Source organism: Aedes albopictus, chromosome 2 (genome assembly GCF_035046485.1).
Source record: "Aedes albopictus strain Foshan chromosome 2, AalbF5, whole genome shotgun sequence".
Classification (NCBI taxonomy): Eukaryota; Metazoa; Arthropoda; class Insecta; order Diptera; family Culicidae; genus Aedes; species Aedes albopictus.
The window spans coordinates 419,230,969-419,243,813 of record NC_085137.1 but is presented as its reverse complement, the minus strand read 5'-3'; the positions used below and the strand labels follow the sequence as shown (position 1 = coordinate 419,243,813).

Here is a 12,845-nt window from a genome sequence, read left to right as displayed (position 1 = left end):
GAAAAAAATGTGGCTTCTGTTAATGTTCTGGGTTGAATCATTTATCAAGTACTATAAAAACATACAAAATTCACATAACTATATCGAGAGAATAATCGACGAGGATTCGATTCTATCGATATTGGGAAGATTGTAACAGTGGTGCTTGAAAGATTTGCTTGAAGTATTTCAATCTTTATCATTCCATACAAACCCTTCTTATTTACCACTAATTTGATAAACTTCTCCCATAGTCCTTACGCTCTACCCCCCGATGCGATAAGCGATCGGCAAAGTGCCTGTTAAGATGCTCATAAAAGTTAATCGGGGACGATCGGGGGAAGCGTGGTTTTTCACGCGCGCTCGGCAGGTGTGGAAAACTAGAACAGGTGCTTCACTAAACTGAGAGCGAGAGAGCGAAAAATAAGGAGAGTTACGGAAAAGGATCCCTGAATGGGGCCATCGAACAGTCGCCTACAATGAGGGACTAGGGTATCGTACAATTGATTGAGCGTGGGGTCGGGTGGTCGGTGACCGCGGGGATAGATGACTGGCTGACTGGGTACTCCAAGCGATATATGTTGTGTCTGGTCGTAGTTGGTGCCCATTATCAGCGCAATAGAGTTTATTGGCGAACGGACGGTCGGTGGCGTCTTTTGGCAACATATAGCGAGTTCAGTTCGTGAGGAACCGTGAAAGCGATCGGAACGATTTGTTTTTCCTCCCCGTCCGATGTGAGTTTGGCGCGATTGGCGAGGAGTGCTGGCTGCCGCGTTGCGATGAGTGCGGAAGAAATTATGTGCAAACTGCGAAGGACTTTGTGGATTAGTTGAAGGCAGGAATTTTACCTTCAGGTGTTTTTGTGTGTTTCGTTTGAAATTCGATGGTAATGGGAAAATTGGATACCGTGAGGGCATACGTATATGCTGGATGTGTATAATTAGAGGGTGTGCAATCGAATGAACGTTGTGATCGGAGGAAGGTTTATATTGGATTTTCCTAGGAAGTTGGAGACGGATATACGAGTGCAAATGTGACGAATATCCGGTCGTTAAATGGATTTTCTGTGACTGTGAACGAAGCGAAGAACAAGAGAGCTAAAGTAGTTTTGTTGTCGACGATCGGATTAGGTGATGTAAAGCTGTTGTGTACATGAGTTCTGCAATGAAAGGCTGGTATTAATAGACGATAACAATAAATGTAAGTATCAAAATGACTAAATCAGTCTACCATGGAGTTAGATGAAGTCATTTACAAAGTTTACAAGGTTTTTAGGTTTTACAAATCGAATCGGATTAGCAATGCATATCAGTTAAGTAATTTCACAATTTTGTTGCTTCAACAGGTTTTACTTTTATTCTCACCTCACCTTTTATTTTGTGAAAAATATATTGGAAGATCATTACTCTTTTCCGAACAAAATTATGGTATCATATATGTTGTTTAATATACACATACACATCCTGGCAAATGATAGATTCGACTACTTTCTTGCTCTTCTTTTTTTGTAATACCATGAAGTTTAGCTAGAAAGCCTCGGATTTCTAAGAATATGTTTTCACAAACAGGGGTGATAGATATACAATTTCGGTCAAAATTTTAGGGTAATTGAAAATTTGACACAATAAAGCTGAGACTTCCTCGTTTCAGGACAAACGTCTTGAAATCCCGCTTCAACAGTGCATCAGGGCTTCAAATGCACAAATCTCAAGAAGCAAGCTTCACAAATCAGTGCATTAAATTATTCTGTTCTTGCTCACTTGTAATAAGCTTAATATAAGAAGACCAGGTGCGCTGGTTTAGTAGACGAAGAGATTTGTGACCTCGAAATCGTTAGTAGGTGCCAAAGTCGGCCATTCTGGGATTCTAACAAGTCTGTCCTTAACCCGTAAACATCCGGGACGACCTACTTTTGGCAGAAAAGCAATATCATCTTTTTTTTTTAACATTTTACCCCGGATTTTTTTATAGTCAAGGGGAATAGTTGTGCTAAGAAATGAATGTTACCTCCCCCCTTTGTATCCTCCCCCTTTTGTCGGTAGCCGAAAATACGTGGCTTTTTTTGTATTTTTTTATGAAATCTACATGTTTTTGCTCAAATTTCATCGATTAGCAAGATGATAAAGTGGAGGTCATATGCGTGCATGCCTCCATTTAAGCGCATGTAAAATGTACGCATATCGCCTCCACTTTAACGTCTTATTCAACATCTTATACCAGCGTTTCTCAAACTATGGGTCGCGACCCACTGGTGGGTCGCGGGCTGATTTTTGGTGGGTCGCGTAGTCTTTGTTCACTTATGCCGAATGTTATTGCTAGCCATTTTCTAATTTTCGGATACTTCCATGGAGAATCCATTTCTTGAAGAGTTATTTCTAGAATTTCAGTTTCTCCTTAATTCTTTTCAAAATTTTGTATTATAAGTTTTGTGTGGAGTATATTGAATATTGAAACTACTGTTCTTGAATCGATCCCGCCACTATGAGTTTTCAATTGGATGTTTTAAGCAGAGAAACAGACTTTACACTCCGCTCGCTTCTTATCAAACACCTCTTTACCGGTTGATTGAAATATTCGGTAGTTGGTCAATTTGCCACTCGCAGCGTTAGTATTGTTTTTCTTCCTGTTTGACGATTGCTCACTACCGCCACCTAGTGGTGGTCCGGCCAAGTATAATTTGACTTGTGTTCTGGAAAAAAATAGTTCAAGCTGTTGCTTGCGTTGGCATTTTGTGTTAGACTTACACGCCAGTTTCAGCAAAATTAGAAATACCAAAAATCAGCAAAAATTACCAAACTTCGAATATAAACCTTCTTCCCACCGAACTTCAGTAAAGTTAAACTTCTGTAAAATTCCGATGAAAGTCGATCATCTGAACTTTAACGGAACAACTGAAAGTTATTGAAGTGTAGAATTAGCATTAGTTGAAATACAAATACCAAAAAAATGAAAAGTGTTTCCAATAAAATTGGAAATAATATAAGTGTGAATGAAGAATATTACTAAAAATTTCAAGAGGACTCATCTGACCATTCAGCAGTACTATAATTCTAAAAACTACTTTATGTTCACCCACTCGCTGTGAATATCTGTAGCATTTTCAATCAAGATTTAATTTTGAAGTGCTGCAGAAGTATGAAATTACTAGTATATAATCAAAGCCAGACTGGTTTAATATATTAGAAACTTTAAATCTTATCTCAAATTTTTAAGACTAAGAGTTAACTGATGCTGTAAACTTGGGCACCTTAACCTTTCTTAGACTTTTGCAAAAAACTTTAAGATCACTATTAATAAACAAAAACATATTTTTTGAGATTGAGGGCTACGTCACGTACATCACAACCTATGAAAGTGATAAAATGTATTTATTTGAAAAGGCAGTCTAAATTAGCAAAAAAAACTTATTTTATCTTTTCGTGCTGGTGGGTCGCCAAATTCTTTGAAAATCAAAAGTGGGTCGCAAGCTGAAAAAGTTTGAGAACCTCTGTACTTATACGATCACTGGTTGACTGGGAGCATAGTCTGTTGAAGTTTTGATCCCAGAGCTATTTCAAGTACTCCGAAGTAGGCGTCACGAATCCAACATTCTAAACCAAATTTGATACACGATGAATCATCACAGAACATAGTCTACGCTACTCAGAAAGCCTCAAAGCACTCCTAGAAAATTTATGGTACATGAATTGGGTGATCTAGGTCACCCAAACTACTCTGGAATTCATTTTCTTAAGATCTACAACATCTACCATCATTTGTGTTCACTTTGTTCAAGAAATTTAGTCACGTTGATGTCCATTAGACCTCGAAATGTTACGAGCAATACAATATTTTGGTAGTTGGACATTCCGTGAAATATAAATGGCCTTCAAAACATTTTGAAGTATGGGTTACGATATCTACATCCTGTATCATGCTTAAATTGTAAAAAAATATTCGTGGAATGTAGTCTATACTGCTGATGGAGCCTCATTGCACTACTATAATGCTTTTGGTACATTCATGGGATATTCCAGGATTTCCAAACTATTCTGGAATTAGACTTGGCGTATTCCACTCCAGAAGTTCATTGGTTTCATTAACCGAGCAGCCTTCAAAGAACTTAGATGTCGGTAAAAATAAAAGGATGAGTGCAAATCAGCAACGTATACCATACAGGGCTCTTGAAGCATGTAGGCGTCACTATAAACATAATTGTAGATACCAAAACCAGTCGAACCAGTTGTCTTTGAACCATCTACAAAGAGCTGTCTGTCTACGCCAACATGTCCGAACTTACTTGAGCTTGATTGACCGCCCGTGGATGATACATACTCCAGTATCGCCAGACCAACTTCACTCACACAAGGAACCAATGAGATATCTGCCTGAGGGCTAACTAAGCCAAGTATAAATGACAGTTCTCTCAGGTATGCTAGATCCTCCTTTGCATCAGTAGTGGTAAATAGTTTTGCACAGAGCTCAAATGGGATTTCATAACAATTTTTCTTGTATGTGTGGAAAAAATAGCGATCTAGCATACCTTAGAAGCTGTTATCTATACTTCGCTAACTAAGCAGGCATCTTCAGTGTGTGAGTGTTTTGATCTTCTATTTTTAGGCGACAATGGCGCCTGCCACGTCAAGGTCAATGTAGGAAAAGGCGCCTGCCACCTAGGTCAATGTAGGAAAAGGGAAGTAAATGATGATTGCAGTTGTTTGTAACCACAGCCAGAGATGGCATGCACCTCAGAACGCTAAGCAAGAAGACAAAAAAAAAAAATACACATTAAACACAGCCTTTATGATGAGAAAGAGTGCGTGTAAAAAAATATCTTCTGTGTGGTCCGACTGCGCGCGCTCGGCATCGTTGTCGCATCGCGTACGACGGTGAGCGCAGGAAAGCAAGAGAAAGTACAGTCCCATACACAGCTCACATCGCAGCGCTGCGCTACTCTGTACTGCCGAGAACCTACAACTTGCAGCTCAGGCAGCGCAGATGTGCAGCACATTCCTGGAAATGAGCGAAGCTCACGCAGAAGAAGTTTGAGCTCTGCGACGTCTCGCGCAGCTGGTGTGGCAACTTACCCATTCGTACTCTCACGCAAAGTTTTACGGCTGAGCGATGTGTGTTTGTCACCGGTCCACATTCGTAGCACAACAGAGCAGCGTACATTTTATTGAAGTGTCTACGCAGAGCTGTTTATCAGTGTATCTATGCCATCTCTGACCACAACAGACCGAACATACATTTACGTCTGCCCAAATTCATGCGGATATCGGAGTGTTGGAGGGATATGGTTGGCAGAGGGTTCACACATTGGTGCGTGAATGCCAGGCTTAAGATGATAGGTTTATGTGATTATTACTGTGAAAAGCACAGTTCGCTAGATTGCAATAACTCGTAGGAGTTTTCTGATAGATTAACACTGTGCTGTAAAAGTTGGAAGGAAGGGAAACGGCTTTTCAACCGTTTCTGGTTCTAGCGATGGCTATGAACGTATGATTATATATGAGTTGTATACGTAGAAAGAAGGGAGAAATGCCTAAACTTACTTGCAAAAACTGGTGGAATACACGATCGAAAAGATTCTAGTATTCCATTGATCTTATCCTTCAATATCAGATCACAATCCGGAGAAGAACAGTTCTATCGAAGTCGCAAGTTGTCACGATCTGTGTTAACCGAAGATGGGCTTATCAACAGCGTCACGTACCAGTAGTACACACTCATAAACGAGTTTGTGAGTTCTATTCGAGCTGCTTTCCGAAGTTTTCTATGTATGACCAATGGATATACAACCTCGCATCGGATGAGAAACCGGAACGGTAGCTCCGCAAAGCGGTAAATCAGGCTGTACATCAACAAGTACCTCTAAACTCAAGTCAAGGTCATGTAACCTAACGCGGTCCAATGGTTTGTTTACCGCGTATTGAAAATAAAAGCTACCGTACTCTAAAACCGATGAGACAATCATCAATGTCTCTCACATTGAAACATGAACCCAGGGAAATACCAATTTAGCTAGTTCTTAAAACTGTCAAGACACCATGAGCAAAACTCATCTGTTTCTAGGTAAGACAACATCGCGTTTGGACGGTACGAGTCATGATCCGACGCGGGTTTTCCTGACTTTTGAATTGCTATCACCTTCACTTGCCTCCAATCCTCCGGAACGATATTGTTCTCCAGGAAACGATTGAATAAGATCAACAAGCGTCTCTTTGCGACGTCAAGGAGGTTTTAGAGCTTAATTCGATCCATTCCTGGAGCGGAATTGTTACATAAAAATAGAGCAAGTAAGAATTCAACCATCGAAAATGACCTATCCATATCGTCCCTATATTCGGAAACGTTACGAATTATTCGTTCCAGGTGTACGGAATCTGGACAAACTTTTTCTTAACTCTCAAGAGGATACCTTAAATAAAGGTCTGTTTTGGGACCCTGGGGTCCATTGGACCCCAACATATATTCTCGCGTATTTCGTGATCCTTACTTTTTGAAAGGGTGATGTTTTCAGCAAAGATGTTAGGAAAGTCAAGGCCTATCTAGTGATGAACAATTTAGTTCGGGAAGTTTCCGCTAGGTGGTGCTAGTGAGCATTGAAAAATGCCCCCGATCTACAGGATATAACGTACCTAAACAAGCGGACAAGGACAAGACGTACCGAAACAATAGGGTAAATCGCACTGCTGTAGGCGAGTAGACATATATGTCCAGCGGGTCAAAAGGGGTCATTCAAATACTACGTAACGCAAAGGAGTGGGAGGTGGTCTAGCGCTGTGTTACGTTTCATTCAAAATTTTCCATACAAAAGTTGTTGCACGGAGAAGGGAGGAGCCCTTAAGTTATCAAATTTTGCGTTTCGTAATTTATGAATAAGCCCAAGAGAAATCAGAGACAAACAGACGTAACACTATTAAAATTTAAATCTCATATATCTCAGGATCCTCATTACTTATATAGTTGATGTCTTTGGCAAAGTTGTTTGGTTGGTCAAGAACTTATAGATTATGGACCGTTTGATTCGATATTCCACCACTAGGCAGTGCTAGATAGCACGCAAATTTCTTATCTCATAATATCTCAGGATCCTGATTTCTTAGAAAAATGGTGTCTTAGTTGTTGGGTAGGTCAAAAATGTTCAGTTGATGAGCCATTTGATACGAACTCTCCTATTGGGAGACGCTGGTGCGGGATGCTTATTATTTATAGAGATGGTGTCTACCGCTGTTATTTGGCAGGACATGGACCTACCGAATATAGACACTATAGAATCTACAGACTTGGGGAGAAATAGTTGAATTACGCAATTTTAGAGTGTTTTATAGTGAATTTAGTGTGTACTAAATGAAGTCACACAACCCACAGTCGTTATCGTTCCGTAAATCTCGTTTGGCTAAACGAATTGATAGATCGCTTGGTTAGGGGCCATCCATAAATGGCGTAGCATTTTTTTGACGATTTTTGACACCCCCCTTCTCCCCCTATTTTCCTATACCTAATACATGGCTCGTAGCATAATCAGAGACTCTCCCCACCACCCTAAAATGCCACTTCATCTATGGACGGCCCCTTATAGTTGTCTGCATCTTGGAAAGCATATGGAATCTATAGTGTCTATATTACAGATTATGGGATATATACAATTATACTCTGATCATAATCTACACAATTTTCCACAGCACAGAGATCAGACATCCAAGCTCAGTTTCAAAAGTGTGTAAGGAATTTAACGTTCATTTGAAATGGCAACACAAGTGGCAACATCGTGGTGGCACTGCTATCCCAATGTTCCCACGCTGTTGTCGGTGGTGAATATAAAACTTATGTAGATATGCGTACTCACCACTAATTGTAGCAACTTGCCGCATAGGTGACGTTAGTGTTGTCAACGCTAAAAAAAATTGAATCCTTGCACAGCTTTCGAGACAATTTTCTATAGGCTTGGATGTCTGTTCTCTGTGATACAAAATATATTTTCATGAAAAATCGAATAAAATGGAATGTAAATCTCAACGTTTCCTTCCCGTAACCGGGAGGAACTCCTGGAGAGAAATTTCTGGAGGAATTCCGTGAGGAGTTCCTGGAGGAATCCTGGAAGAAATTCCTAGGGGAATCTCGAGAGCAACTCCTAGAGGAATCCCGGGAGAAATTTCTGGAGAATCCCGGGAGAAATTCCTGAAAGAATCCTAGGAGGAATTCCTGGAGGAATGCCAGGAAGAATTCTTGGAGGAATCCCGGGAGAAATTCGTTGAGAAATACCGGTAAGAATTCCTGGAGAAATCCCAGGAGGAATTCCTGAAGCAACCCCCGGAGGAATTCCTGAAGAAATCCCAGGAGGAATTTCAAGTGGATTTCCTAGAAAACTCATGCAGGAAACCCGGGAGGAAATTCTGGAGAAAACCCGGGAACAATTCGGAGACAAATTCCTGAAGAAATTCTGGGAGGATTTCGTGGAGGAATCTCGAAAAGCATTTGTGGAAGAATCCTTTTACGAATTCCTAGTTGAATCCCTGGTGGAATTCCTGATGTAGTTTTGGGAGTCATTTCCGGAGGGCTTTTGAGTGAATTTCCCAGATGAAATCGTAGAGGAACCTCGGGAAGAATTACTGAAAGAATCCCTGTATTTATTTCTGGAAGAATCCTGGTAGGAGTTCCTTCAGAAATTTTGGGAGGAATTCCTGGAGGTATCCGGGTGAGTCAATTCTGAAGTAAATTATCCACCAAATTGGAAGTATTGGTATTGTGAACATAATGTAATTATATTGTGTTATTCTCAAGATATTCACTTCAAAAGAAGCGTACTTGCCACTCGGTAATCTCGGATGCTGGGCATATACGAACTAATTAGCGCCATTTTGCCGAAAAACTTTAAAAAAATTTTCATTACCAAATAATCCTTGATGTATTGAACACTTTTGCCGAAGACACAAACTTTCAATACATTCCGAATCTCAAGATATTCAAGCTAACTTTAACTTTCAATCCATAATTTGAATAAACAATAGCGCCACCTACTGGACTAATTCCAATTCAATTTGTTCATCACAAGATTGCCCTTGGTCTATTGAACAATTTTGTCGAAGACAGCATTATTCTAGGAAGTGACGATCACAAGATATAATCATTCGTGTCGTGGGGTCCAATGGACCCCAGGGGACCAAAATCGCCCGGTTCAACTTTGACATAAAAAATAATCTATAGTACGCCATGAAATATTTGGTATTTTTGCACAAATAACTCATCGTGGTGTAGTTTGAAGGTACTGTGAAAACGGGACCGATGTGTCAATCCAAACTTTTTTGCGACCACTTCAAAGTGGCTCTGGGGTCCAATGGACCCCAGGTATCCATTAGAGGGTTAAGGATCCACCGAGGAGAGATTTCTCGATCCTTGTTAACCGACGACGCGTTACGCATTCTTCTCCCAACATTCAAAAGAGTTCTCATCGATGTCTTGCGTGACAAACCCTCGATGAGCCGATGCCAGTAACTGCTTTTCTTCGCCTTGACCAAGTTCTTAAACTTGCTTTAAAGCGAAGCGTACCGCTTAATGTTTTCGACCGATCCGCGATAGATTTCTGTGCACTCACTATCTCACTGGTTGACGTTGGCCTGAAGCGCGTTACTGATGATCACTACCATGGGGGTCCTGGATAACCCTCCATTTACACTCCAGCGAGATTGAGAGGTCTAATCAGCTGTCTCTAGGACTGCCATCTTTAGCTGGAGGTGCCTCGTGTTACTTCCCCGTTGCTCAAAATGGTCATGTTGAAGTTGTCGCAGAGGTGGTGTCCGGCCATTTGGCCGAACGCCGTTTGGCCGAATGCCGTTTGGCCGAACGCCATTTGGCCGAATGCCATCTGGCCGAAAAGCCGTTTGGCCGAATGCCGTTTGGCCGAATTATGTTCAAAAGAATTCAGAGGAAGTTTTTGACATTCCAACTACCATAATGATCATCAGAAATATTTCCTTCTTTTAATCAAAGGCTATTCTTTCTAGTTTTGGTATTCAGGGATGAATTGGCGTTGAACCTGTCAATATTTTATCAAAGATTTTTCCTTCTTGGAATCATAGGCTGTTCTTTCGAGTTATACTTATGCGAGGAATAGTGACATGGTCACTTAAGTTCATCATTTATTTTCGGCCAAACGGCATTCGGCCAAATGACCCTTTCGGCCAAATGGCGTTCGGCCAAACGGCATTCGGCCAAATGGCGTTCGGCCAAATGACCCGGAACCCGCAGAGGTCATATGGTGATTCAGGCAATTTGGACAGACCGTTACGCGTATATAAATTGGACACTTCCATTTGATTTTGCCGTAAAGGTCCAAAATATATACGCGTAATGGTCTGTCCAAAATATCTGAATTCCCCTATATCAACGTTAAACAGCAGTCATCGTACAGTTCCCCCAGTCTGTACCATGAGAGTTGAAATCTCCCATGAGTAGCCAAGGCTCAGGCATATCCGAGCAGATGTGGGCGAGATCCAGTGCGAGATATATCAGTTTTGGGGAGGAAAATATGTGGAGACGACACTGAGGTTTTATCTGTCATCGGATGAAAATCGACTATAAATGATTGCTGCTTTTTGATCCCTAAAAGCACTCCTACGTACAAGTTGGATCGATCAAGGCGTATGATATTGAAATTGGGGAAAGTTAAGGTTACATCACTGCCCATAACTGCATATTTGTAACATTTGCAGTTTTTGTCAATATTGAGTTAATACCGGGGATCATCTCCAAATTATCTGTACTTTAATCCACCCATATAAACTTGACAAGTTTGTTCTACGAAATATGAAATAAACACCAAGTCGTTTTGTCTCATTATCAAATATTCACGAATGTAACCGCATAACAGTCACACTGAGAATACACACTGGCCTCATAGCGGACCGCCAATCATATTTTGGTCTAATAATTTTACAACTATTCGCCCAGCATAGAAGAAGAGCTGTAGAAGATTTCATTGCAAAAGGATTAATTTTGAATTTTCGGCAAATTTTTGAAATTTTAATGCTTTCCCATACTAACGCAATTTGCAAACTTTGAGTCCCATTTTCTCCAATGCCTACTTTTGTCGAATGTGACTGTTATGCAGTTATAGGCAGATCAGGTGTTAATCATGTTTCGGATAGCCCAAAAACGTCGCATTGTTAATTGTTAACTAAAAACTTAAATGTGTCTTATATCGGTACAATACTTTGACAGTTCTAGTGGAGAACAGAAATAACATCTTTTACCTCGATGGATAAATTATTAGACACTGTATTTAAATTATCCATCACAAGATATGATTGTCGCAAGGAGGGGCATTTTAGAAGCCAGCTGCTTCCAAAAAGGGGTCTCATAAGGAATAAAGTCCATTGACAACGTTGTTCACGGAGTCGAAAGTTTTGAAGAAGTTGAACATTCCAGAAAGCGTAAACATTGGATGGAGAGTGTCTGGCGGCGAGCGTAACCAACGTTGGAGAGCTGCAAGCGGTTCATTATGACGGAAAAATGTTGACTCAGTGTAATCATAAATTTAATGCTGAACTAAATTTGTCTAAACTTATCTTCGTACATTCAAACCATTGCCGATGCAGTTGACCCACTTTCAAACATAAGTTCATAAATCTCTTTGGAAAGTTCTCTTTTCTATCTGGTGGGAAAATCTAACTGAGGTGAAAATAAACTATCCTCATTTCAGCAAACGCCAATGCACCACCTACAAGCTACACCTTCGAAAACTGACGTGACTGAAGATGGCGAAAATTTTAGCCCCAAAAACTAATCGAATTCTGCTTCACATTGCATGTGCCACATCATTAAGCTACTACCAAGCGAATCTTTAAATTCGTTTACCCCTCAGACCTAACACGATCCCATCGAACAATCCTCCTAACAAATGCTCATTCATGTTGTTATAAACCCTTTCTTCGGTGGAACTTTTTTATTCAACCCATCCATCGCGACAGGGGACTGCTGCTGCCTCTTACGGGGAAAACTGTTAGCAGCACACTTTCGGGTGCTTGAGTCACGTGCCAGCGCGCAAGGTGTGCACTCTTCGCTGTTTTCCACTTTGGGGCCTATCTAGCTAACATAGCGTGCCGCGACCATCACGATAGTGTTGAAATTTATATTCCCCCGAAAAATGTTGCATGACGAATGACGATGCCTGAGTGCTGGTTCGTCCTTCTGAATCGCACATAAAAAACGGAACTACTGTATATTGTATTTCAGAGTGACCTTCTCCACGGTTATGATGAATGTGGGAGGCGCGCGGTTTACTACAGTATACCGTTAACCATTCATTATTTACTGGCAGCCTTGCATCTTGCAAACAATGTAATCCAATGGTTAAGTCGTTCCATGAATTATTGCCTACCAAGTGACTCCATAGTTGCACAGAACTGCTTTTTTTGTACCACTGATGTACGTCACGGCAGTTGAAGTTTTGAGCAAAGTATCCGGTAACTTCTACTAATTATATTTCAAACTACAGTATTGGACAACTAAAATGAGCTTTCGTGGATTTGTCTGCAATGTATTTTTTTTTTCGTTTCAATCTTGCGCCAAGGGCCATGTTTTCACAGTTCATACTTATTAAGGCTGCGTTGCCTTAGCATCCGGTCTTTCCTCTGCTGGATTCTAGTCTAAAGCTTGCTTACAGATAATGTTTCCGACACTGTTCAGACCCTGTTGCATCATGAAGCCTAGAAGTAGTTAACTGCTCTATACTGATACACCCCAGATCTCCGTGTTGTTCTAAGGAGTTTCCTAGACTCGCAAAGGTAGCTTTTTTCTTCACTAAGCAATGGGAAGGGTGCACCTGACAAGAAGATAGCTCAAGTAGCGGTGGAACGAGATCTTCTCGACTACTTAACCGAAAC

General features: G+C 40.8%; 1 protein-coding gene across 1 annotated transcript in view; it reads left to right on the top strand.

Annotated features, from left to right (window-relative positions):
- Nucleotides 1-469: 469 nt before the first annotated feature.
- LOC109426759 (uncharacterized) overlaps nucleotides 470-12,845 on the top strand; it is a 202,979-nt gene continuing 190,603 nt past the window's right edge. Inside the window, exon 1 of the mRNA XM_062853543.1 lies at nucleotides 470-1,179. The gene's annotated coding sequence lies outside the window, so the exon portion shown is untranslated. The remainder of the gene's footprint in view (nucleotides 1,180-12,845) is intronic.